The sequence below is a fragment of the Chiloscyllium plagiosum genome, unplaced genomic scaffold (assembly GCF_037043375.1).
Source record: "Chiloscyllium plagiosum isolate Xiang-an unplaced genomic scaffold, Cpla_swu_hap1 HiC_scaffold_7, whole genome shotgun sequence".
In the NCBI taxonomy this organism is placed as follows: Eukaryota; Metazoa; Chordata; class Chondrichthyes; order Orectolobiformes; family Hemiscylliidae; genus Chiloscyllium; species Chiloscyllium plagiosum.
In genome coordinates, this window is record NW_028270145.1 from 77,954,710 (window position 1) to 77,979,145 (window position 24,436).

At 41.6% G+C, this 24,436-nt stretch overlaps 1 protein-coding gene across 1 annotated transcript in view; it reads right to left on the minus strand.

Annotated features, from left to right (window-relative positions):
• Positions 1-24,436, minus strand: part of LOC122551935 (ly6/PLAUR domain-containing protein 1) — a 52,763-nt gene that overhangs the window by 22,703 nt on the left and 5,624 nt on the right. The window lies entirely within an intron of this gene.

Consider the following 24,436-nt stretch of genomic DNA (forward strand, 5'->3'; position numbering starts at 1 on the left):
GGGAAAAAGGCAGAGAAGTGGAGTTGAAGGTAATCATGGTGTCATTGATGGGCTGAATGACCTACTTCTGTTTCTTCAGTCTTATGGTCTGTCAATCTGAAATGATCGATTTATGCCTCCAGTCAGTTTTTTGACGGGCAGCTAATATTCTATTCATGCTAATATTTAGCCCTTCATCTACATTATGCAATAATCTTTTATGTAGCAACTTATCAATTGCCTCTTGGAAATTGAAATTTGGTTTGCAACATTCTGTTCCCCTTTATCTATATCACACATTTTTTTCCAACAAATTTCATTAATTGATGAAACATGACTTCGCCTCAGAATCCCATACTGACTATTCCCGATTACCTTCCATTTTTCCAAACGGGTGCCAAGCTAACTGGCCTACAAGGTTTTTTTTTGTTTTTGACTCCCTTCTTGATTAGAGGATTAAAGTTTCTACTTTCCAGTCTGATGGAAATGTTCCAGAATCTGTAAAATGTACATAAATCCATCTGTTACTCATTAGTCACCTCTTTTAGGATGAAATCAATCACTGTCTGGTGACATCCCCACCCACAACTCTATCAATTTACTCACTACTACTCACTGAGTGATTATAATTTCATCCAGTTCCTCTCTTCCTTCAGCATCCTGATTTAAAGCTTCAACGATATTTTTAAAAAATATCCTTTATAGTGAGATCAAAAGCAAAATACTTTTTTATTTCATCTGCCATTTGCTTATTATCTACTATTAACTCGCTAGAAAGCAAAGTCACTTTACTTAAGTTTTTCCTTTTTAAATATCTGGAAGAAACTGTGCAACACATCTTTTCGTGAGGAATGCTTGACAGAATGATGGCCATATGTTGAAATAAACATCAAAATATGTTGAGAGTTTTACAAGGATTTTGTTCTAAATTTGTAAATCTATAGTTTAGTACAAATATCAGTTCAAAGTTTGTGCGAAGATTTGTAGCTCGGATGCTCGTTGTTGTGGTTCTGTTCGCCGAGCTGGAAGTTTTTGTTGCAAACGTTTCGTCCCCTGGCTAGGCGACATCATCAGTGCTTGGGAGCCTCCTGCGAAAAACTAATGTAGTGTACAAAATACCATGCAAGGACTGCACAAAACACTATATAGGACAAACAGGAAGACAGCTAACAATCCGCATACATGAACATCAACTAGCCACGAAACGACACGACCAACTATCCTTAGTAGCCACACACACAGACAACAAGCAACATGAATTTGACTGGGACAACACTACTATCATAGGGCAAGCCAGACAGAGAACAGCCAGGGAATTCCTAGAGGCATGGCATTCATCCACAAACTCCATCAACAAACACATCGACCTGGACCCAATATACCAACCACTACAGCAGACAGCTGAAACTGACAACCGGAAGCGGCAGGGACAGACCACTATAAACACCGGAGGAAACATCAAAGAAGCGCTTCGCAGGAGGCTCCCAAGCACTGATGATGTCGCCTAGCCAGGGGACGAAACGTTTGCAACAAAAACGTCCAGCTCGGCGAACAGAACCACAACAACAAATATCAGTTTCCTCTCTCTCCTCTGGACACGTTCCCTGTCTAGAACCCAAGTCCCCACAGGAGAAGAACACTATTCCTTTTTTCTAAGAAAGAACATTTTCTTGATATATTTTCTAATCAAGATGAGCATGATCTGCTCTCAGACAATTCTAGAGCTATCCTGTTTACCCTTTAAAGGTACCTGCATTTCTAACACTGACAAGGAGAAACGGTGCAAATAGGTTTCTTCTGACTTTTTAATTTTCTCACCATTTGTTGCCGGTCCACCCCAATAGATACGTCTTTGGGGCCGAGGCAGAGTAATGGAGAAGGCATGCAGCAGCTGTGGATCTCTGCAATGGGGAAAGGAGGAGTTGTACTTACCATTCTGAATTTAATCAGGCCACTTAAACTTTCCTGCATTAGTTACCAGTCCTCTGACCACTTCTTGCATCAACTTCAGACATGCTTTCCGAGCAATGTTAGGTATTACCCTTCCTCTTTGAAGAAATAACATATCTTTCCTAAACATTACATCTGACAGCAAAGCTTCTAAGGAGATGTTAAAAACCTTAGGGTCACTTTCTCACCCTTGACTGCCATCCTGAAATCATTGCAGTTCCCTGTAACAACTTCCATTTATTTTCCCTGAATGATTGCAGCACCTCTCTAAGAGGTGATTAAAACACAATCCAGGACTTCAAGCCAAAATTGCTTTGATGAGGCGGGGGAATAATCTGACTGATGTTTTAGAAATCATGTTCAGCAGCTAAAATCAGACTGACCTCAATACCACTTCCAGCTATGCACTGCCCATTTAATAGTTCATGTGCACAATTTCGCAGTAAAATCAGGCACAATTGCTTCTCAAAGTAACAGTGACAAGGTATGCAGGCATTAATATATTAGAATAAAATATATTCTTGCCACAGAAGCAATAATAATTTTCTTTTTTTTTCTGGTTAATTTCTGGTAACATGGTACTATTCTGCAACAAGACAGTATGGAGGAGAATAGTAAATTATACCTTTATAGCACAAATGGCAAGACACTATTTTCCCAGTCTTTCAATGCTGCCTGTCTTAGTACAACTACAAGAGCTACCATTTGAAGAATAGCATGGTGTCAAGAATATTCTCATTTAAGAGCTAAAACATAATAGGTATGATTTTCTTTCAATTTGTGCCTGGGGAATAATCAGTTCCCAGTTTCAATGTAGAGAAATAAATGGTGGAGATGTATGATGCCCCATGTGCAAAATAATCAGTGGTGAATTTAAAGAGAGCATGACTCTAGGTGCTATTAATCCTACTCCTAATGGCAAACCCTATCATTCACTCATGTAAAGTTATTAGTTGTCAGTCTAATTACAACAGAATACAGTGGAGAGTGGTGACATAGAACGACTGCACTGTTGTCCCTTTCAACCCGAGCCTACCTCTAAAACTGAAGCTTGTATGGCACCATTGCTGACTTCTCAGCTATGATAAAACTGGAATTGTTTCCTGCTTAGTCTTTACTGAGGATTTACCTCTCTCTTATTTAAGCTATCAAATGTACAAATATAATCAAATACATCATTAAATGTCAAGTAGTTGGAAAGAAGTAGTGTTCAGAAAAATAAAAATCCAACTGACCAAATGATTTGTTGATTTTGGTTACAAGTAGGTTGCCAGTAACTGTTTGATGTTAGAGGCCAATACATATTCAGATCCCTCACATGCTTGTCTTTAAAATTTATCTAGGAGAAAGTGAGGACTGCCGATGCTGGAGATCAGAGCTGAAAAATGTGTTGCTGGAAAAGTGCAGCAGGTCAGGCAGCATCAAAGGAGGATGCTGTCTGACCTGCTGCACTTTTCCAGCAACACATTTTTCAGCTTTAAAATTTATCTGCCAGTAATCACCCATCTAAGATTGAGTAAGCGTGCAAGGGAAATTTATCACCTCTCTTCTTAAGTATGATCACATCTCTTTTTAATTAATGTTTACACCAACCTCTCATTATTATTAACATCAAGTACAATTTGTAACCAATATTTTCAGGATCCTTTGAAAAATATTATTTAATTTTGTTTGAACTATTCTGAAATTAATGATACAGATTTATCTTTATTTCAAAAGGACTTAGAATATCAACCATTGGCAAACTTACATTCTGTTAAAAGATGGTTTTAATAAGAAATCACAATAAAAGTCTTAAAAAGGATCCAGAAAATTAGGTCAACCAGTATTAAACACTCTTTTGTTATATTCTATTATTATTAGTAAAGCACACAAATGGTTAATCATTTGAGGCCAGTATATAATTTTGATCTATATTCTCCTTTTTTTGAATTTACTCTGCTAAATATCAATTACTTTATGGCAGATACAAGAATATTTACAACTTTCCGGTCAATTAATTGCATTATATGATTGCATCAAAAACACAGAATCAGATGAAAATTATTAATGCAAGTAATTTTACACAAACAATTCTGTTGCAAACACCATGTAAGTGATATCAAGCAGATCAAACAAAAAATAAACAGTTATTCACACAGTTGTTATTGTAACCTCCTCAAAATTTTAACAAGTCAGATCCCATAAATAAACTCAAGAATAATCTCAATTTTAATTTAGCATTCCTTCCTACGGTGAAATTGTATGAAAGTTATTTCATACAAATCCAGGAATCTCAAATAGCCTGAAATGTCAACATTTTATAAGGTTAGGAAACTTCCTTCGGAGATCAATTAAATATTGACTTGATCAAGGGAAATCATCAATTGTCCTGCACATAGCACCTTTTAACTTTTCTTCATCAAATTGGGCCTTTGTAAATATTGAAAGCTTGTTTTTTTCCACTTCTGTAAATTGATAATATTCTTTTATTAAAAAATGCTCTTTATTGACTGATGCCATTTTTCTACTTCTACTGTTCCTGCCATTGCAGGGCCTGATTGCCTTCTCACTTTCAAACCCTTTAAAGAGAGGGCGTGTATGAATAACTTTTATCTCTGATCTTCACTATCAATTCTTCAACTCCTCCTCTTACAATGTTGACATATGCAGGGGTACAGTTTCACTGGCATTGACAATCATCCAGTATTTGCCCAAGGACCAATTCTTAATGATATATATACTGGTGCCTAATGATGGGTACATCTATTGTGGAAGGCATCACATGCAAGATCTCTGGCATTTTAAAAAATAAATTAAACTAAACTAATTTGTTTGAAATAAACCAAAACATTTGAGATGACATTTGCCTTTGGTGTTATGATCTTAATAAAATATTAGACACACAGAATTCCTACAGTACGGAAAGACACCATTCAGCCCATTGAGTTTCACCAATCTGCTGAAGAGCATCCACTCTTATCCCCAAGTTTACTGTGGCTATCTTCCACATAATCTGCACTGCCCTTGACAATACAGGGCAAATTAGCATGGTCAATCAAGCTAACCTGCACACCTCTGGAATGTGGGAGGAAACTGGACAACGCAGCAGAAATCAGGAGAACACGCAAACTCCACACAGTCTCCTGAAGGTAGAATCGGCATTGTGAGGTAGCAGTGCTAACCACTGAGCCACCACATTGGTGAGTTAAATTTGCTAGTGTTCTATATTTCCGAAGTTCAATCAGAGTCATAGAGTCATAGAGATGTACAGCATGGAAACAGAAGCTCCATTCCATTCCGTCCATGCCGACCAGATATTCCAACCCAATCTAGTCCCACCTGCCAGCACCCAGCCCATATCCCTCCAAAACCTTCCTATTCATATACCCATCCAAATGCCTTTTAAATGTTGCAATTGTACCAGCCTCCACCACTTCCTCTGGCAGCTCATTCCATACACGTACCACCCTCTGCGTGAAAAGGTTTCCCCTTTGGTCTCTTTTATATCCTTCCCCTCTCAGCCTAAACCTATGCCGTCTGGTTCTGGACTCCCCGACCCCAGGGAAAGACTTTGCCTATTTACCCTATCCATGCACCTCATAATTTTGTAAACCTCTATAAGGTTACCCCTCAGCCTCCGACACTCCAGGGAAAATAGCCCCAGCCTGTTCAGCCTCTCCCGATAGCTCAAATCCTCCAACCCTGGCAACGTCCTTGTAAATCTTTTCTGAGCCCTTTAAAGTTTCGCAATATCTTTTCGATAGGAAGGAGACCAGAATTGCAAGCAATATTCCAACAGTGGCCTAACCAATGTCCTGTAGAGCCGCAACATGACCTCCCAACTCCTGTACTCAATACTCTGACCAATAAACGAAAGCATACCAAACGCCTTCTTCAATATCCTATCTACCTGTGACTCCACTTTCAAGGAGCTATGAACCTGCACTCCAAGGTCTCTTTGTTCAGCAACACTCCCTAGGACCTTACCATTAAGTGTATAAGTCCTGCAAAGATTTGCTTTCCCAAAATGCAGCAGCTCGCATTTATCTGAATTAAACTCCATCTGCCACTTCTCAGCCCATTGGCCCATCTGGTCCAGATCCTGTTGTAATCTGAGGTAACCCTCTTCGCTGTCCACGACACCTCCAATTTCGGTGTCATCTGCAAACTTACTAATTGTACCTCTTACGCTTGCATCCAAATCATTTATGTAAATGACAAAAAGTAGAGGACCCAGCACTGTTCCTTGTGGCACTCCACTGGTCACAGGCCTCCAGTCTAAAAAAAAACCCTCCACCACCACCCTCTGTCTTCTGCCTTTGAGCCAGTTCTGTATCCAAATGGCTAGTTCTCCCTGTATTCCATGAAATTTAACCTTGCTAATCAGTCTCCCATGGGGAACTTTGTTGAACGCCTTACTGAAGTCCATGTAGATCACATCTACTGCTCTGCCCTCATCAATCCTCTTTGTTACTTCATCAAAAAGCTCAATCAAGCTTGTGAGACATGATTTCCCATGCACAAAGCCATGTTGACTATTCCTAATCAGTCCTTGCCTTTCCAAATACATCAGGATTCCCTCCAACAACTTGCCCACCACCGAGGCCAGGCTCACCGGTCTATTGTTCTCTGGCTTGTCCTTACCGCCCTTCTTAAACAGTGGCACCACGTTTGCCAACCTCCAGTCTTCCGGCACCTCACCTGTGACTATCGATGATACAAATATCTCAGCAAGAGGCCCAGCAATCACTTCTCTAGCTCCTACAGAGTTCTCAGGTACACCTGATCAGGTCCTGGGGATTTTTCCATCTTTACCCGTTTCAAGACATCCAGCACTTCCTCCTCTGTAATCTGGACATTTTACAAGATGTCACCATCTATTTCCCTACAGTGTATATCTTCCATATCCTTTTCCACAGTAAATACTGATGCAAAATACTCATTTAGTATATCCCCCATTTTCTGCGGCTCCACACAAAGACTGCCTTGCTGATCTTTGAGTGGCCCTATTCTCTCCCTAGTTATCCTTTTGTCCTTAATATATTTGTAAAAACCCTTTGGATTCTCCTTAATTCTATTTGCCAAAGCTATCTCATGTCTCCTCTTTGCCCTCCTGATTTCCCTCTTAAGTATACTCCTACTTCCTTTCTACTCTTCTAAGGATTCATTCGATCTATCCTGTCTATACCTGACATATGCTTCCTTTTCTTAAACAAACTCTCAATTTCTGTAGTCATCCATCATTCCCTATACCTACCAGCCTTTCCTTTCACCCTGACAGAAATATACTTTCTCTGGATTCTCGTTTTCTCATTTCTGAAGGCTTCCCATTTTCCAGCCATCCCTTTACCTGTGAACATCTCCCTCCAATCAGCTTTCAAAAGTTCTTGGCTAATACTGTCAAAATTGGCCTTTCTCCAATTTAGAACTTCAACTTTTAGACCTGGTCTATCCTTTTCCATCATTATTTTAAAACTAATAGAATTATGGTCGCTGGCCCCAAAGTGCTCCCCCACTGACACCTCAGTCACCTGTTCTGCCTTATTTCCCAAGAGTAGGTCAAGTTTTGCACCTTCTCTAGTAAGTACATCCACATACTGAATCAGAAAATTGTCTTGTACGCACTTAACAAATTCCTCTCCATCTAAACCTTTTACACTATGGCAGTCCCGGTCTATGTTTGGAAAGTTAAAATCCCCTACCATAACCACCCTATTATTCTTACAGATAGCTGAGATCTCCTTACAAGTTTGTTTCTCAATTAACCTCTGACTATTAGGGGGTCTATAATACAATCCCAATAAGGCGATCATCCCTTTCTTATTTCTCAGTTCCACCCAAATAACTTCCCTGGATGTATTTCCGGGAATATCCTCCCTCAGCACAGCCTATCAAAAATGCCACTCCCTCTCCTCTCTTGTCTCCCTTTCTATCCTTCCTGTACCATTTGTATCCTGGAACATTAAGCTGCCAGTCCTGCCCATCCCTGAGCCATGTTTCTGTAATTGCTATGATATCCCAGTCCCATGTTCCTAACCATGCCCTGAGTTCATCTGCCTTCCCTGTTAGGCCCCTTGCATTGAAATAAATGCAGTTTAATTTATTAGTCCTACCTTGTCCCTGCCTTCCCTGACTGTTTGACTCACTTCTGTTCTCAACTGTACTCGTCTCAGATTGATCTCTTTCCTCACTATCTCCATGGGTCACACCCTCCCAACCTTAATAGTTTAAATCCTCCCGAGCTGTTCTAGCAAATTTCCCTGCCAGTATATTAGTCCCCTTCCAATTTAGGTCCAATCTGTCCTTCTTGTACAAGTCACTTCTACCCCAAAAGAGATTCCAATGATCCAAAAATGTGAATCCTTCTCCCATATACCAGCTCGTCAGCAATGCATTCATCTGCTCTATCCTCCTATTCCTGCCCTCACTAGCTCATAATTTAAAATCCTCCAAACAATATAATACTTTTGTCAAATTTGTTACTCCAAAACCTCACAAAACTGTGATTTTTTTCAGCTGCAAGTTGAAACCTGTTTTACAAGACACTCAAAATGGATCATTTTTGAGATAAGAATCCAAGATTGCACCTCTTGGTGGTATGAACATACAAACATTAATTAGGAGCAGACAGAGGCCAGTTAGCCTTTCAAGCCTGTTCTGCCATTTAATAAGATCTTGGCTGATCTGTTTGTGTTCCAAATGCCATATTCCCATCTAGCCTCAGTAACCTTTGATTCGGTAGCTTGTCAAACATTTACCTCTACTTTAAAAATATTTAAAACCTTATCTCCATCACTTTCTGAGGCTAGGAGTTCCACAGTCCGACAACACTCTCTGAGAAACAAAGCTGTCCTCATCTCTGTCATAAAATAATCGTGTTGTGTGGCACTAACATTGTGCTAAATGGGACAGACTTCGAACTGATCTAGCAGCTCAAGACTGGGCATCCATGGGGTACTGTGGGTCATCAACAGCAGCAGAACTGTACTCCAGCACAATCTGTAACCTCATGGCCTATCCCCCACTCAACCATTACCATCAAGCCAGGGGATCAATCCGGGTTCAATGGAGAGTGTAGGAGGGCATGCCAGGAGCAGCATCAGGCATACCTGAAAATGAGATGTCAACCTGGTGAAGCTACCAAGCAGGACTATTTGTGTGTCAAATGGCATAAAAAGCAAGCAATAGACAGAACAAAACTATCCCACAACCAACGGATCAGATCTAAGCTCTGCAGTCCTTCCACATCCGGTCGTGAATGGTGGTGGACAATTAAACAACTCACTGGAGGAGGGTGCTCCACAAATATCCCCGTCCTCAATGATGGAGGAGCCCAGCACATCAGTGCAAACGATAAGGCTGATGCATAAGCACCAACCTTCAGTATGAAGTGCTGAGTGGATGATCCATCTCGGGCCGCTCCAGTGGTCCCCAGCATCACAGATACCAGTCTCCAGCCAATTCGATTCACTCCACATTATATAATGGAGGCACTGAATACTGCAAAGGCAATGGGCCCTGATAACATTCCGGCAATAGTATTGAAGATGAGTATGCCAGAACTTATCGCTCCCCTATTGAAGCTCTTCCAGTACAGTTACAACACTGGCATTTATCCGACTATGTAGAAAATTGCCCAGGTATGTCCTGTACACAAAAAGCAGGACAAATCCAACCCAGCCAATTACCACCCACTCAGTCTACTCTCCATCATCAGTAAAGTGATGGAACGGGTCATCAACAGTGCTATCAAGCAACACCTGCTCAGCGACAACCTGCTCAGTGACACTCAGTTTGGGTTTTGCCAGGGTCACTCAGCTCCTGATCTCATTACAGCCTTGGTTCAAAAATGGATAAAAAGCTGAATTCCAGAGGTGAGGTGAGAGTGATAGCCCTTGACATCAAGGCTGCATTTGACTGAATAAGGGATCAAGGAGCCCTGGCAAAACTGGAATCAATGGGAATCAGGAGGTAAACACTCCTCTAGTTAGAGTCATACCTGGCACAAAGGAAGATGGTTGTGGTTGTGGACGGTCAATCATCTCAGCTCCAGGACAGCTCTGCAGGAGTTCCTCAGGGTAGTGTCCTCAGCTCAACCATATTCAGCTCCTTCCCTCCATCAAAAGTTCAGAAGTGGGGATATTCGCCAATGATTGCACAATGTTCAGCACAACTCATGATTTCTCAGGTACCGAAGCTGTCCATGTTCAAATGCAAAAAGATATGGACAATATCCAGGCTTTGGCTGACAGGTGGCAAGTAACATGCGCACCACACAAATGCTGGGCTACGACAATCACAAATAAGAGATAAACTAACCACTGCCCCTTGGTATTCAATGATATTACTATCACTGAATTCCCAATGATCAATGCCCTGAGGGTTATCATTGACCAGAAACTCAACTGGACTCACCACATAAATGCAGTGTCTACAAAAGCAGAAGCTAGGAACACTGCGGCGAGTAACCCACCTCCTGACTACGCAAAGCCTATCCACCACCTACAAAACACAAGACAGGAGTGTGATAGAATACTCCCCAGTTGCCTGGATGAGTGCAGTCCTGACAATACTCAAGAAGCTTGACACCATCCAGGACAAAGAAGCCAACTTGATTGGCACCTAATCCACAAGCATCCACTCTCTCCATCACTGATAGTCAGTAGCAGCATTGTGGACTATCCACAAGATGCGCTCGAGAAATTTACCAAATATCCTCAGGTAGCACCTTCCAAACGTATGACCACTTCCATCTAGAAGACAATGGCTGCAGATGTATGGGAACACCACAACCTTCAAGTTCCCCTCTAAGTCACTCACCAACCTGACTTGGAAATATAACACTGTTTCTTCACTGTCACTGGGTCAAACTCTTGGAATTTCCTCCCTAATGGCACTGTGAGTCAACTCACAGCAGGTGGACTGCAGCAGTTCAAGTAGGCAGCTCACCAACACCTTCTCAAGGACAGCCTCAGGCGACTGTCTGTGTGGAGTTTGCATATTCTTCCTGTGTCTGCGTGGGTTTTCTCCGGGTGCTCCGATTTCCTCCCACAATCCAAAGATGTGCAGGTCAGATGAATTGATCATGTTAAATTGCCCATAGTGTTAGGTGCATTAGTCAGGGGTAAATATAGGGTCGGGGAATGCATCTGGGTGGATTACTCTTCGGAGAGTTGGTGTGGACTTGTTGGGCCAAATGGTTTGTTTCCATACAGTAGGAAATCTAATCTAATCTAATCTAAAAAAAAACGAGGGATGGGCAAATCATGCTGGCCAACCAGCAATGCCCACATCCCACAAAATGAATAAGTAAAATTAAAAACTATGCTGACTCTTTCCAATTACTTTGAGCTTTTTCAAGTGCCTGCCCCCCAGTTACAAACTTGTTAATGGTCAATTCTAATACTTTTCCACGGACCAACATCAAGCTAACTGGGCTAGAGTTTCCTATTTTCTGCATCTTTCTCTTCCTGAATAGACAGGTACATGTGTTGCTTTCTAGTCTGATGGAATCTTTTCTGAATCTGATGAATTTTGGAAAATTAACACCAACACATCCATTATTTTACTTGACCCCTCTTCTCAGACCTTAGGATGAAGTCCATTAGGATCAAAAGACTTATCAAACCACACTACTGATTTTAATTTAGCTAAGTTCCTCTTCTGGGATATTCTTATGTCCTCTATAGAGAAGACAAAAGCAAAATATTTATTCATTAAATCTGCCAGTAATTTATTATCTACTATTTACACTCCATTTTCACTATATAGAGAATTAGTACTCACTTTATTTATACTTTATGTTTATTCATATGTATAGAACCTCTTACTAGCTGCTTTTATATTTTTAACTAGCTTTCTTTTATGCCATAATTTATGGGTTACTCGCCGCAGTGTTCCCAGCTTCTGCTTTTGTAGACACTGCATTCACTTGTAGTGATTAATCTTTTAGTCATTTTCTTTATATTTTGACCAATCATATAGGTGAAACTCAGCTTTGCACAATATTATACATTTTCTTTACATTTGACTCCTTCCTTCTTCATTTAAATGCAGATGGTGCGCCTAACCCTTTGAATTTTTCTTTATAGTGGGAATGTATTTATTCTAAATATTATGAAATATCCCTTTAAATGTCTGCCACTATTTTCTACTGAACTATATCCTAGCCTAATATCCCAATTCATTTCAGCCAGCTCAGTTTTTATGCCCACTGTCACCCTTATTTAAGTTTAAACTATTAGCCTTTGACCCATGTTCTCCCTTTCAAACTGAGTGCAAAATTCAATTATTTTGTGACTGATTAGATTCCCTACAGTATGGAAACAGGCCCTTCGGCCCATGAAGTCCACACCAACCCTCCGAAGAGTAACCCACCTAGACCCATTCCCATACCCTATATTTACCCCTAATTAATGCATCTAACACCAAGGTCAATTTAGCATGGGCAATTCACCTAACCTGCACATCTTTGGATTGTGGGAGGAAACCGGAGCACCCAGAGGAAACCCACGCTGACATGAGGAGAATGTGCAAACTCCACACAGACAGTCGCCCAAGGCTGGAATCGAACCCGGGTCCCTGGTACGGTGAGGCAGCAGTGCTAACTTCGAGGGTCTTTGCTATGGTGTTATAATTAATCCTGTCACATTGTACAAAACCAAATCTATTATGACCTGCTTTCAGGTGGCTTTAGATCATACTGCTTGAAGAATTTATCTCAAACCATATTGTAAACTTTTCATTAATGCTACTATTGTCAATTTGATTTTTCTAGTTTAAATATAGATTTAAAATTACCCATTATTATTGCTCAGCTTTCATCACCATCATCAAATATTTCTTCTTCAGTACTTCTTCTTCCATCATGGTTACTGTTTGAGAGCATGTAGACCATAATGGGAAATATCTTTCCCCTTCTATTTACATTCTTTCCTGCACAGAAAAGTGTTACACCCCCTCAATACGCTGTTCCTACTATGACCATATTCCTTCTTACATCCGCCTTGAATGTCTTGTTTTATCAGCGTGCCGTAGCAAGTTGGTTCACCTAACCTGCAGCCCACACAGTCATCCAAACAAGTGGAATTTTTAACACAAAGACTTAAGAACTTCATTTGGAAAAGATTAATCAGATCCAATCTTGGTCTCAATGCAAGAGTCTGCAGGCAATGATACTAAAGTCAGGAGCCAGTAAACAACCAAGTTCACATGGCAACATGTATTGTCTAATAGTCATCTGAGGTCATTTCCTAACATCATCCTTCCAGGCACAGCAAAATAAAGCTTTTAGGAATTTTGAACGAGTTGGTGGTCATAAGCATTTGAAAGCTCTGGATCACTTTGTTTTTTTCCCTGGCAGTAGGATCAATGTGCAATATGGTACTGCAGAGATTGGAGTGAATCCAAACTACAGTCATAGCATCAAGTCACTAAAACTGCTTTTGTGAACAGTGGGGAGGTATTCAAAAAATTTTGAGTTTAATTCAAAACCAATTTCTAGTCCCAAGTACTAAATGTTTTAGATACAAAATAAACAGTTACGTTTATGAAAGAGGTGAGCAATATTACAAGGCTAATGAACAAAAACATACAAAAATGCAAAGAACTGTGCAGATCCAGTGTAATGGAAGAAATTTCCAAATCAAAACAAGACAGCAAGAAATGCAGAAGGGAATTAAAAATAAATGAGGGATATCAAGATTAAGTCAAAAATAATTTATAATTTTGTTGGAAGTAAAAAAGGAAATCAAGTACTATGCAGACTTTTCAAAAACAAATGCTAGCTATATTCTAAATGAAAATAAAGAAATGGCAGGCATTGAAAAATGTATTTTAGTTTTCACAGTACACTGTATCACAATTATTTAAGCAAGTAAATAAGTAAAACCAGGAAATAGTTTTCTAAGGTTTGTTGGAGAAACAATTGGAACCTTGAATAGAAACTTCCAAGCCCCTGATTAACATAGGCCATGAAGGAAAAAGTGGAAAAGTTAAGTAAGATATCCAACAAGAATCTTCTCAACAGTGATAACAAAAAGTCCCATCTTCCAACCATGTGGATGAGATAAGATTCTCAGTAGTGAGTGGCAATCAAGTTGTATGGATTATCACTCAATTTCACCTTCATTTCGATTAAATTTTACCTCATTAATATGCAGTTTCTAATTTTCTAACCCACTGGGTAAAACTGGGAAGAGAATCCTCGGCAGGAAAGTCAGAGCAGTTACCCGGATGCTGCAGCATCTCTAGTTGTTTCTGACAACCTCCATGTTCATGGAGGCATCTTCATAGTCAGTGATTGCATACAGCCCATATTCATGGACATTAACATCAAATGCATACCAGCAATGTGTAAATCTCCAATTCACTTACAATACAATTTTCTGCCTCATTGCTGCCCTCTGGAGTGCATCAGCATCTCTCATTGCAAAGATGCTCCAGGATACTCTGCACACAGGGACAGGCATCCATTTCATGGATTGGGTGAGGATGTCTCTCAGGGCTATTCCCTTGCTCAATTACTTTGCACCTATTTTGCTGCTCATAGCATCCCTATCTTGCCTCGTGTTGCTTTCCTTTGTCTTGTCATCTTGCCCTTTTAGCTCTAGCTAAATGGCAAAGATTTGTTTTTCTTTTTTTGTTGACATCAACCAGGACAAAGCAGCCCATTTGACTGATATCATATCCACAAACATACACTCCTTCTGTCACCAATGCTTCATAGCAGCAGTGTATACCATCTACGAGATGCACTGCAGAAATTCACAAAGGCTCCTGATATAGCATCTTTCAAACTCACGACCAGTTCCAAAATGTGTGGTGCTGGAAAATCACAGCAGGTCAGGCAGCATCCATGGAGCAGGAGAGAGTTGATGTTTTGAGCATAAGCTCTGCATCAGGAATAGGAGAGCTTATGCTCGAAATATCGACTCTCCCGCACCTCGATGCTGCCTGACTGGCTGTGCTTTTCCAGCACCACAGCATCTGATCTCCAGCATCTGCAGTCCTCACTTTCTCCTCACAACCAGTTCTGTCTAGAAAGACAATGAAAGCAGATACATGGGATCACCACTGCCTGTAGGTTCCTCTTCAAGTCACTCACCATCCAGACTTGGAAATATATCACCATTCTTTCTGTTTTGCTGGGTCAAAATTTTGGAGTCCTACCCTAATGGCACTGTGGGTCTACCTAAAACACATGGACAACAGTGGTTCAAGAAGGCAGCTTACTACCACCTTCTCAAGGGCTACCAAGAATGGGCAAAAGATATTGACCCAACCAGTGATGCTAACATCCATGAGTGAATAAAAACACTTCAGCCAGTGATAACAGTGATTCAATCTTAACTTTTTTTTATCACAATTATAAAGCCAGGCAGCTGTTTACCTCAGATTACAACAGGATCTTGATCAGATGGGCCAGTGGGCGGAGGAGTGGCAGATGGTGTTTAATTCAGATAAATATGAGGTGCTGCATTTTGGGAAAGCAAATCTTAGCAGGACTTATACACTTAATGGTAAGGTCCTAGGGATTGTTGCTGAACAAAGAGACCTTGGAGTGCAGGTTCATAGCTCCTTGAAAGTAGAGTCACAGGATAGTGAAGAAGGTGTTTGGTATGCTTTCCTTTATTGGTCAGAGTACTGAGTACAGGAGTTTGGTATGCTTTCCTTTATTAGTCAGAGTACTGAGTACAGGAGTTGGGAGGTCATGCTGCAGCTGTACAGGATGTTGGTTAGGCCACTTTTGGAATACTGTGTACAGTTCTGGTCTCTTCCAAGCGGAAGGATGCTGTGAAATGTGAAAGGGTTCAGAAAAGATTTATAAGGATGTTGCCAGGGTTGTAGGATTTGAGCTATAGGGAGAGGTTGTACAGGCTGGAGCTGTTTTCCCTGGAGCATCGAAGGCTGAGGGGTGACCTTATAAATGTTTATAAGATCATGAAGGGCATGGATAGGATAGATAGACAAAGTCTTTTCCCTGGGGTGGGTCCAGAAATAGAGGGCATAGGTTTAGGGTGAGAGGGGAACGATATAAAAGGGACTAATGGGCAACTTTTTCACATAGAGGGTGATACATATATGGAATGGACTGCCAGAGGAAGTGATGAAGGCTGGTACAATTGCAACATTTAAAAGGTGGGTATATGAATAGGAAGGGTTTGGAGGGATACGGACCAGTTGCTGGCAAGTGGGACTAGATTGGCTGGGATATCTGGTCAGCATGGACGAATTGGACCGAAGGGTCTGTTTCTGTGCTGTACATTTCTGTGACTGTATGTCATGGTTATCAGCAGTGATCAGTCAAGGCATTGGTATGTTGCTGTACAGTAACATTAATCTCACGCCTGGCCATGTGTCAGCCTCATAAACAGCAAACACATTGCACATGCTTCAAACAAATGGCATGTCTCGAAGTCTAAGGTGAGTAAACTTTAATCAATTCAAGAGAGAGACACTGTTCAGGCAAGTAGTAATAACATAGTAAATCAAGGATGTCATCTAATATTAGTCCAGGAGCTTGGGCATGGTGAATTAGCTGCTCAGGGTGTTTATGGTTATGATCCACTACCCATAGCAAGGAGGTGTCAATCATCGGGTACCTCTCCACCTAACTTGACTCTTTCTGTTTGACAGCAAGTAGTGGATTAGCCAAATTGTTCCAGTACAGTTACAACACTGGCATCTACTCAACAATGTGGAAAATTGCCCAAATATGTCCAGTACATAAAAAGCAGGACAAATTCAACTTAGCCACCAGTACATAAAAAGCAGGACAAATTCAACTTAGCCAATTACCAACCTGCTAGTACACTCTTGATCATCAGTAAAGTGATGGAACTTATCATCAACAGTGCAATCAAGCAGCACCTGCTCAGCAATAATCTGCTCAGTGATGCCCAGTTTAAGTTCTGCCAGGACCACTCAGCACCTGACCTTGTTACAGCCTTGGTTCAAAAATGGACAAAAGAGCTGAATTCCAGAGGTGATGCGACAGTGACATCAATTGACATCAAGGCCACAATTGAACAACAAGGAGTGCTAGCAAAACTGAAATCAATGGGAATCAAGGGATTCCCATTGGAGTCATATATGGCACATAGGAAGATGGTTGTGGTTGTTGAAGGTCAGTCATCTCAACTCCAAGACATCTCTGCAGAAGTTGCTCCAGCTGGTCTCCTAGATCAACCATCTTTAACTGCTTCATCAATGACCTTCTCTCCATCAGAAGTGGGGATGTTCACTGATGATTGCAAAACATTTGTGAATCTTCAGATACTTAAAGCAGCCCATCTTTAAACGTAGCAACATCTGGACAGTATCCAGGTTTGGGGTGACAAGTGCAAGAAACATTCAAGGCAATGACCATGTCCAATAAGTGACAAACTAACCAGCACCACTTGACATTCAAAGGTGTTACCGTCATTGAATCCCCCACTGTCAACATCTGGGGGCTTAACCATTGACCAGAAACTCAACTGGACTCTCTACATTGATACAGTCACCACAAGAGCAGGTCAGAGGCTATGAATACTGAGGCGAATAACCCGCCTTTTGACTCCCCAAAGCCTGTCCACCATCTACAAGGCATAACTTAGGAGTGTGATGGAATACTCCCCACTTGTCTGGATGGATGCAGCTCCAACAACATTCAAGAAGCTTAACACCATTCAAAACACAGCAACCCACTTGACTGATCACAAGCATCCACTCCCTCCACCACCAATACTCAGTAGCAGTAGTGCAGACTATCTACAAGATACACTGCAGAAATTCATGAAAGATCCTTAGACTTCAGCTTCCAAACCCACAACCATTTCCATCTCAAAGGAAAGGGCAGAAGATACATGGGAGCATCACCATCTGCAAGTCCCCTTTAAAGTCACTAATCATCCAGACTTGGAAACATATCACCCTTCCTTCACTGTTGTTGTCTGAAAATCCGGGAATTCCTTCTGTAAGTGCTTTGTGAACCAGCCTCTACAGCATATGGACTGGTCAAACAGGCCAAGAACACATCTCATTAGCACTTCTCTAGGGCAACTAACGACAGGCAATAAGTGCTAGCCAGAGAACAATACCCACATCCCACGAGTGAATTTACAATAACTGATTGTACTTCTGTTTTGCCTTACCTGTTAGTAGACACAAAGCTGCAGCTTGTTATGGTTGCCACTAGTGAACAGTCGAGCGGATGCACTTGTTACTGTACAGTATCATGCTTCATCAATCTCACACCAGTTGCAAGGCAGTAGTTACACGGCAAACACATTAAACTGTGTTTCTCCAAGTTGAAAAAGTGTAGTATTCAGTGAAGTCACTGGGGACTGTGGTAAGTCATGGATTCTTATCATAGACAGGCACAGGCAGTGTCCAATCTCAGTTTACAGGTTTGGATACAGTCAGTTGGCCACATAGGATAGTTGGGGTCCGGGGTTTGTTAAACTTTGCAGACTGCGTAATGGACCACAGTCAGTTCTGTAGGTTCAGCACAACTAGTCCTGAAAGTTGTGGTAAGTTAGTTAAGAAGCGACACAAATATCAGAGCGGTCAGTTAGCTAAGTTGGTTGGACAGCTGGTTTGTGATGCAGAGTGACGCCAAGAGTGTGGGTTCAATTCCTATGCCAACAGTGATCTTAATGAAGATCACGATGGCATGATAGCTCAAGGATTAGCACTGCTGCCCCATAGCGCCAGGGACCCGGGTTCAGTTCTCACCTTGGGTGACTGCCTGTGTAGAGTTTGCACATTCTCCCCATGTCTGTGTAGGTTTCCTCCCACAATCCAAAGATGTGTAGGTCACGTGGATTTGTCAAGTAAGTTTTCCATAGTGTTAGGTATATTAGTCAGGGGTAAATATAGGATTAGGGAATGGGTCTGGGTGGGTTACTCTTCGGAGGTCTGTTGGGCCAAATGGCCTGTTTCCATACTGTAGGGAATCTAATCTAATCCTGTCCTCTTGATCTTGCCCTTCAACCTGGATAAATGCAAGGTGATGCATTTTGGAAGGTCGAATTTGAAAGCTGAGTACAGGATTAAGGATAGGATTCTTGGCAGTGTGGAGGAACAGAGGGATCTTGGTGTGCAGGTACATAGATCCCTTAAAATGGCCACCCAAATGGACAGGGTTGTTAAGAAAGCATATGGTGTTTTGGCTTTCATTAACAGGGGGATTGAGTTTAAGAGTCATGAGATCTTGTTGCAGCTCTCTAAACTTTGGTTAGACTGCACTTGGAATACTGCGTCCAGTTCTGGTCACCCTATTATAGGAAAGATGTGGATGCTTTGGAGAGGGTTCAGAGGAAGTTTACCAGGATGCTGCCTGGACTGGAGGGCTTATCTTATGAAGAGAGTTTGACTGAGCTCGGACTTTTTTCATTGGAGAAAAAGAGGAGGAGAGGGGACCTGATTGAGGTATACAAGATATTGAGAGGCCTAGATAGAGTTGATAGCCAGAGACTATTTCCCAGGGCAGAAATGACTAACATGAGGGGTCATAGTTTTAAGCTGGTTGGAGGAAAGTATAGAGGGGATGTCAGAGGCGGGTTCTTTACACAGAGAGTTGTGAGAGCATGGAATGCGTTGCCAGCAGCAGTTGTGGAAGCAAGGTTATTGGGGACATTTAAAAGACTACTGGACATGCATATGGTCACAGAAATTTGAGGGTGCATACATGAGGATCAATGGTCGGCACAACATCATGGGCTGAAGGGCCTGTTCTGTGCTGTACTGTTCTATGTATGGTGACCCTCAGGTTAAAAATTCACTACCAGTCATCCTGCTCAAATGAGAGAGCAGCCCTATGGTTCTCTGGAACTATGGTGACTTTAGCTAGTCAGGAATCTGACCACTCATTAGTCAGGGATGGTGTTCTAAGTTGGTCAGTGGAGTTGGCCATAGTTGTCCTGGAGGACTATCCAACAAGAGTCAAGAGAGTTATCAGGCTCTACTAATATGCTTGAAAAATTGGGGAAGTCAATTATAGGAATTGAAGGCAGCATGCTGGGATGCAGAGAAGATAATAATTGTAGTAGGAGCAAGTCAATTGTAGGAGATAACAGCACAGTGGAGGACGTGGATTGCTATGGCAGGTTAGGGGCGGGGCAGAATCAGCGACAGTCACTGCACTCTGCTGTGACCTCATTGGGAGGATAGTTCAATGTTACTGTTAGCAAGAATAAACCAATTGTTCAGGGGTATTTCTGGGAGATGAAGACTTCAATGAATGTATTGGGTAGGAATGTGTGGAAATACAGAACTAATAGGGTCAGAAAGTGCAAGAAAGGAATGTGAAGATTTGGCTCACCAAGATTAACAGGCTGAGCCTGTGCCTCACTCTCTGAAGTACATCCTATATTGCCTTTCATCCTCATTTGAATTTTAAAAAGGAAAAATGATTGCCACATACCTGGAGCAGTGGTGCTGGAAACGCACAGCAGATCAGGCAGAAACTGAGGAGCAGGAAAATAAGCAGCAGGAATGATGAAGGGCTTTTGCCCGAAACATCAATCTTCCTGCTCCTCGGATGTTGCCTGACTTGCTGTGCTTTTCCAGCACCACTCTAATCTAGACTCTAATCTCCAGCATCTGCAGTACCCACCTCCATATACCTGGAGCAGATGGACCAACTTTTTTTTATTTTATTGGTACAAAAATCAAAATGATTGTTAATGCATTAATTTCCTCTGCGATGGAAGTCACTAAAAACAAATCATTTCTTCATTAGTGAAAAAAAAATTAAAAAGGGATGAAGGGCTTTTGCCCGAAACATCGATTTTCCTGCTCCTTGGATGCTGCCTGACCTGCTGTGCTTATCCAGCACCACTCTAATCTAGACAATTGTTTTTTTCTAGGAGAAAGTGAGGACTGCAGATGCTGGAGATCAGAGCTGAAAATGTGTTGCTGGAAAAGCGCAGCAGGTCAGGCAGCATCCTAGGAGCTGGAGAATCAACATTTCGGGCATGAGCCCGAAATTGTTTTTTTCTGTCTAAGGACATGAATCTTACTTGTGAGTGACATGAGTCTCCTCAATAGGTAATTGCATTCATCAGGCACTGACCCAGGACTAGTTTCAGATATGTGCAATTATAAAATTCTGCATATGAAATGCATGCACTGGCCTGCTATGCCAAATGCAGACCCTAGCTCAAGCCATGTCTTTTGACCATTACAAATTGGTCATAGTTGTGTCTGTGAAGCAGAAGTAATTACAGACATCTTTAAAATTGTCACCTGCGGACCATAATTCACAAAGAGAAACTAAGGTCTCACATGCTGCACGAGAGCAAGGAGATGATTTCCTCTCATTCTGAATTATTTATACTTTCCAATCTGCTCCTATGTGCCAAGCTGATTTTTACTTGGAAGGTGGAGGGATGAGTCAGGTGACAAGGTATCAATAATACCACTGCACATACCATTGTTTATTCAGCTTCACAAGGCTTTTGCTGCATGCAACAGAATAAGGTTGCCAAGTCAAAGTTCCTTGTATAGGCATTGCATGGCCTACTGTTGGTGACCACCATTTTTCACTCTATTGAAGACCATCCTAAACTGTCATTTATGTGTGTTGCGAATACTGACTGCTCACGATACTAAGAACCCTGGTCTGTTTTTGATATTCCCTACACAGGTTCATCCGAACTCTGACCAATGACTTTAGCCACAGCAGGGATTATGTGGCCAGACGCAACAAGTCACAAAGTCTCAAAGAAAATGAGGAGGACAAATGCAGTAGCCAAACCAAGGACCAGTAGTAACCTCCAGCAGCTGTTCAACAACATCCACAGGAAGAAGTCACAGCTAAAGGTCTCCTCCTCTCAGGGATGTGAAGGAGGTACAGAAGGCCTGGAGTCTATTGACCTCAATGTTATTTCCTTCAGATAAATGAGGTACATTGCCACTACAGACTGAAGATGCCCTGGGAGACCATTGCAGAACTGTGTCATTTACTGGAAAGGACTAATGATCTGCAGAGATGGGGGGATGGCCATCCTGACCTGATGGACATTTAAGAGACTGCATAACATTTTTATGAACTGGTTACTTCCATGGATACTCTAAGGAGCCTGTGTGGAATCTCTCAACCCTCAGTCCACAAATATATCAAAGTTGTTATCAATGCAATTTATGACCAATCACACCACTTCTACTGTTTCTCTGTGGGGGTGTCAGTGCTACAACTCAGGCAGTAATCTTTGCTAACACTGCAAACTTCACCCAGGTGCAGGGTGTTATAGACTGTACACATGTTGTATTGACAGCACCATGTCATAACATGGCTGATATCATCAATAGAGAAAGATCAATTCATATTTGGTCACCAGCATAACATTCTCGAAGTCTGCACTTGGCAATGTGGAAGCTACAATGATATCCATATCCTTGAAAAATCTCACATCCTGTTGATTTGAAGGGACAGGTACCTTACAAGGATGGTTACTGGGATATGAGGGCTACACTCTATGTCCATGTTTGATGACTCTATTATGCACCCTTCTGATTGAGGCAGACTGTAGATACAATGGAGTAAACGATAGACCTCCTGAAGATGAGGTTCAGATGCTCGGATTGGTCTGGGGATACCTTGCAGTCCAGTCCAGACAGAGTGTGTCATATAATCCTTGTATGCTGTGTTCTGCTCAACTGGAGCAAGCAAAGAGGGATGTGATGGATGCTGAAGTGCTTGGAGAGTGACAGCAGCCTTCCAAGGAAAAAGAGAAGGAAATTGAGCAGGACAAACATCACCTTCAGCATGACAGAGTGCAATAGCAGGTGCAACAAACCAGACAGGTATTAGATGACACTCACTTCAAATAGATTTGAAGTGCTCATCCGTTGACAATAAATTTGTTGCTGCTCAAAAGGTAAGCAGCCTTTGTCTATTCCCAGAAACTAATGTGGCTTTTTGTGCGTATATCTTTCTTCATTTTCCCTGTTGTTCAATAAAAGTTAGTGCTTTCAACCCTGTTTAAAGAACAAAGAACAAAGAAAATTTATAGCCCAGGAACAAGCCCTTCAGCCCACCAAGCCTGAGCTGATCCAAATCCACTGTCTAAACCTGTCGCCCAGTTCCTAAGCATCTGTATCCCTCTGCACCCCACCTACTCATGCATCTGTCCAGATGCATCTTAAATAAATCTACTGTGCCTGCTTCCACTACCTCTGCTGGCAATGTGTTCCAGGAACCTACTACCCTCTGTGTAAGATACTTGCTGTGTGTATCTCTCTTAAACTTTTTACCTCTCACCTTGAAAGCGTGACCTCTCATTATTGAATCCTTCACCCTGGGAAAAAGCATATCTCTATCTACCCTGTCTATGCACTTCATGATTTTGAAAACCTCAATTAGGTCCCCCCTCAATCTCCTTTTCCCTAATGAAAGCAATCCTAACTTATTCAAACTCTCTTCATAGCTAACACCTTCTATACCAGGCAACATCCTCGTAAACCTTTTCTGCACCCTCTCTAAAGCATCCACATCCTTTTGGTAATGTGGCAACCAAAACTGTACACAGTATTCCAAATGCGGCCAAATCAATGTCTTGTACAATTTTAACATGACCTGCCAGCTCTTATACTCAATACACCGACCGAAGAAGGCAAGTATACCATATGCCTTCTTGACCACTCTATCTACCTGTGTAGCAACCTTCAGGGTACAATGGACCTGACCTCCCAGATCTCTCTGCCCATCAACTATTCCCAAGGCTCTTCCATTTGCTGTATAATTCGCTCTCGAATTAGACTTCCCAAAATGCATCACATCACATTTGCCTGGATTGAACTCCATCTGCCACTTTTCCACCCAACTCTCCAGTGTATCTATATTCTCCTGCATTCTTTGACAGTCCCCTATGCTTTCTGCTACTCCACCAATCTTCATGTCGTCTGCAAACTTGCTGATCATACCAACAGTGCCCTGTTCCAGATCATTTATGTATATCACAAACAACAGTGGCCCCAGCACTAATCCCCGTGGAACACCACTGGTCACCTTTCTCCATTTCAAGAAACTCCCTTCAACTACTACTCTCTGTCTCCTGTCACTCAACTAATTCTTTATCCACCTAGCTAGAACATCTCCACACCACGTGACTTCACTTTCTCCATTAGTTTATCATGGGGAACCTTATCAAACACTTTACTAAAGTCCATGTATATGATATCTACAGCCCTTCCTTCATCCATCAACTTGGTCACTTCCTCAAAGAACTCTATTAAGTTGGTAAGGCACAATCTCCCCCGTATAAAACCATGTGCCTATCACTGATAAGCCCATTCTTTTCCAAATATAAATAGACTTTATCCCTCAGTACCTTCTCCAGAAACTTTCCCAGTGTTTGAAGGCTTTCTAACATGTGATGATCCCACATTGAACAGTAACAAAATCTTATGCTATATCAAACATTTAGGGAAGAATAGTATTCCTTTAACCAGGGTTCTGACATGGGTTGGTATTTAGGACAGGTAGTCCATATAGCTTCATACTTGTAGCAGCAGTTATTATGACAGTTGATCAGAC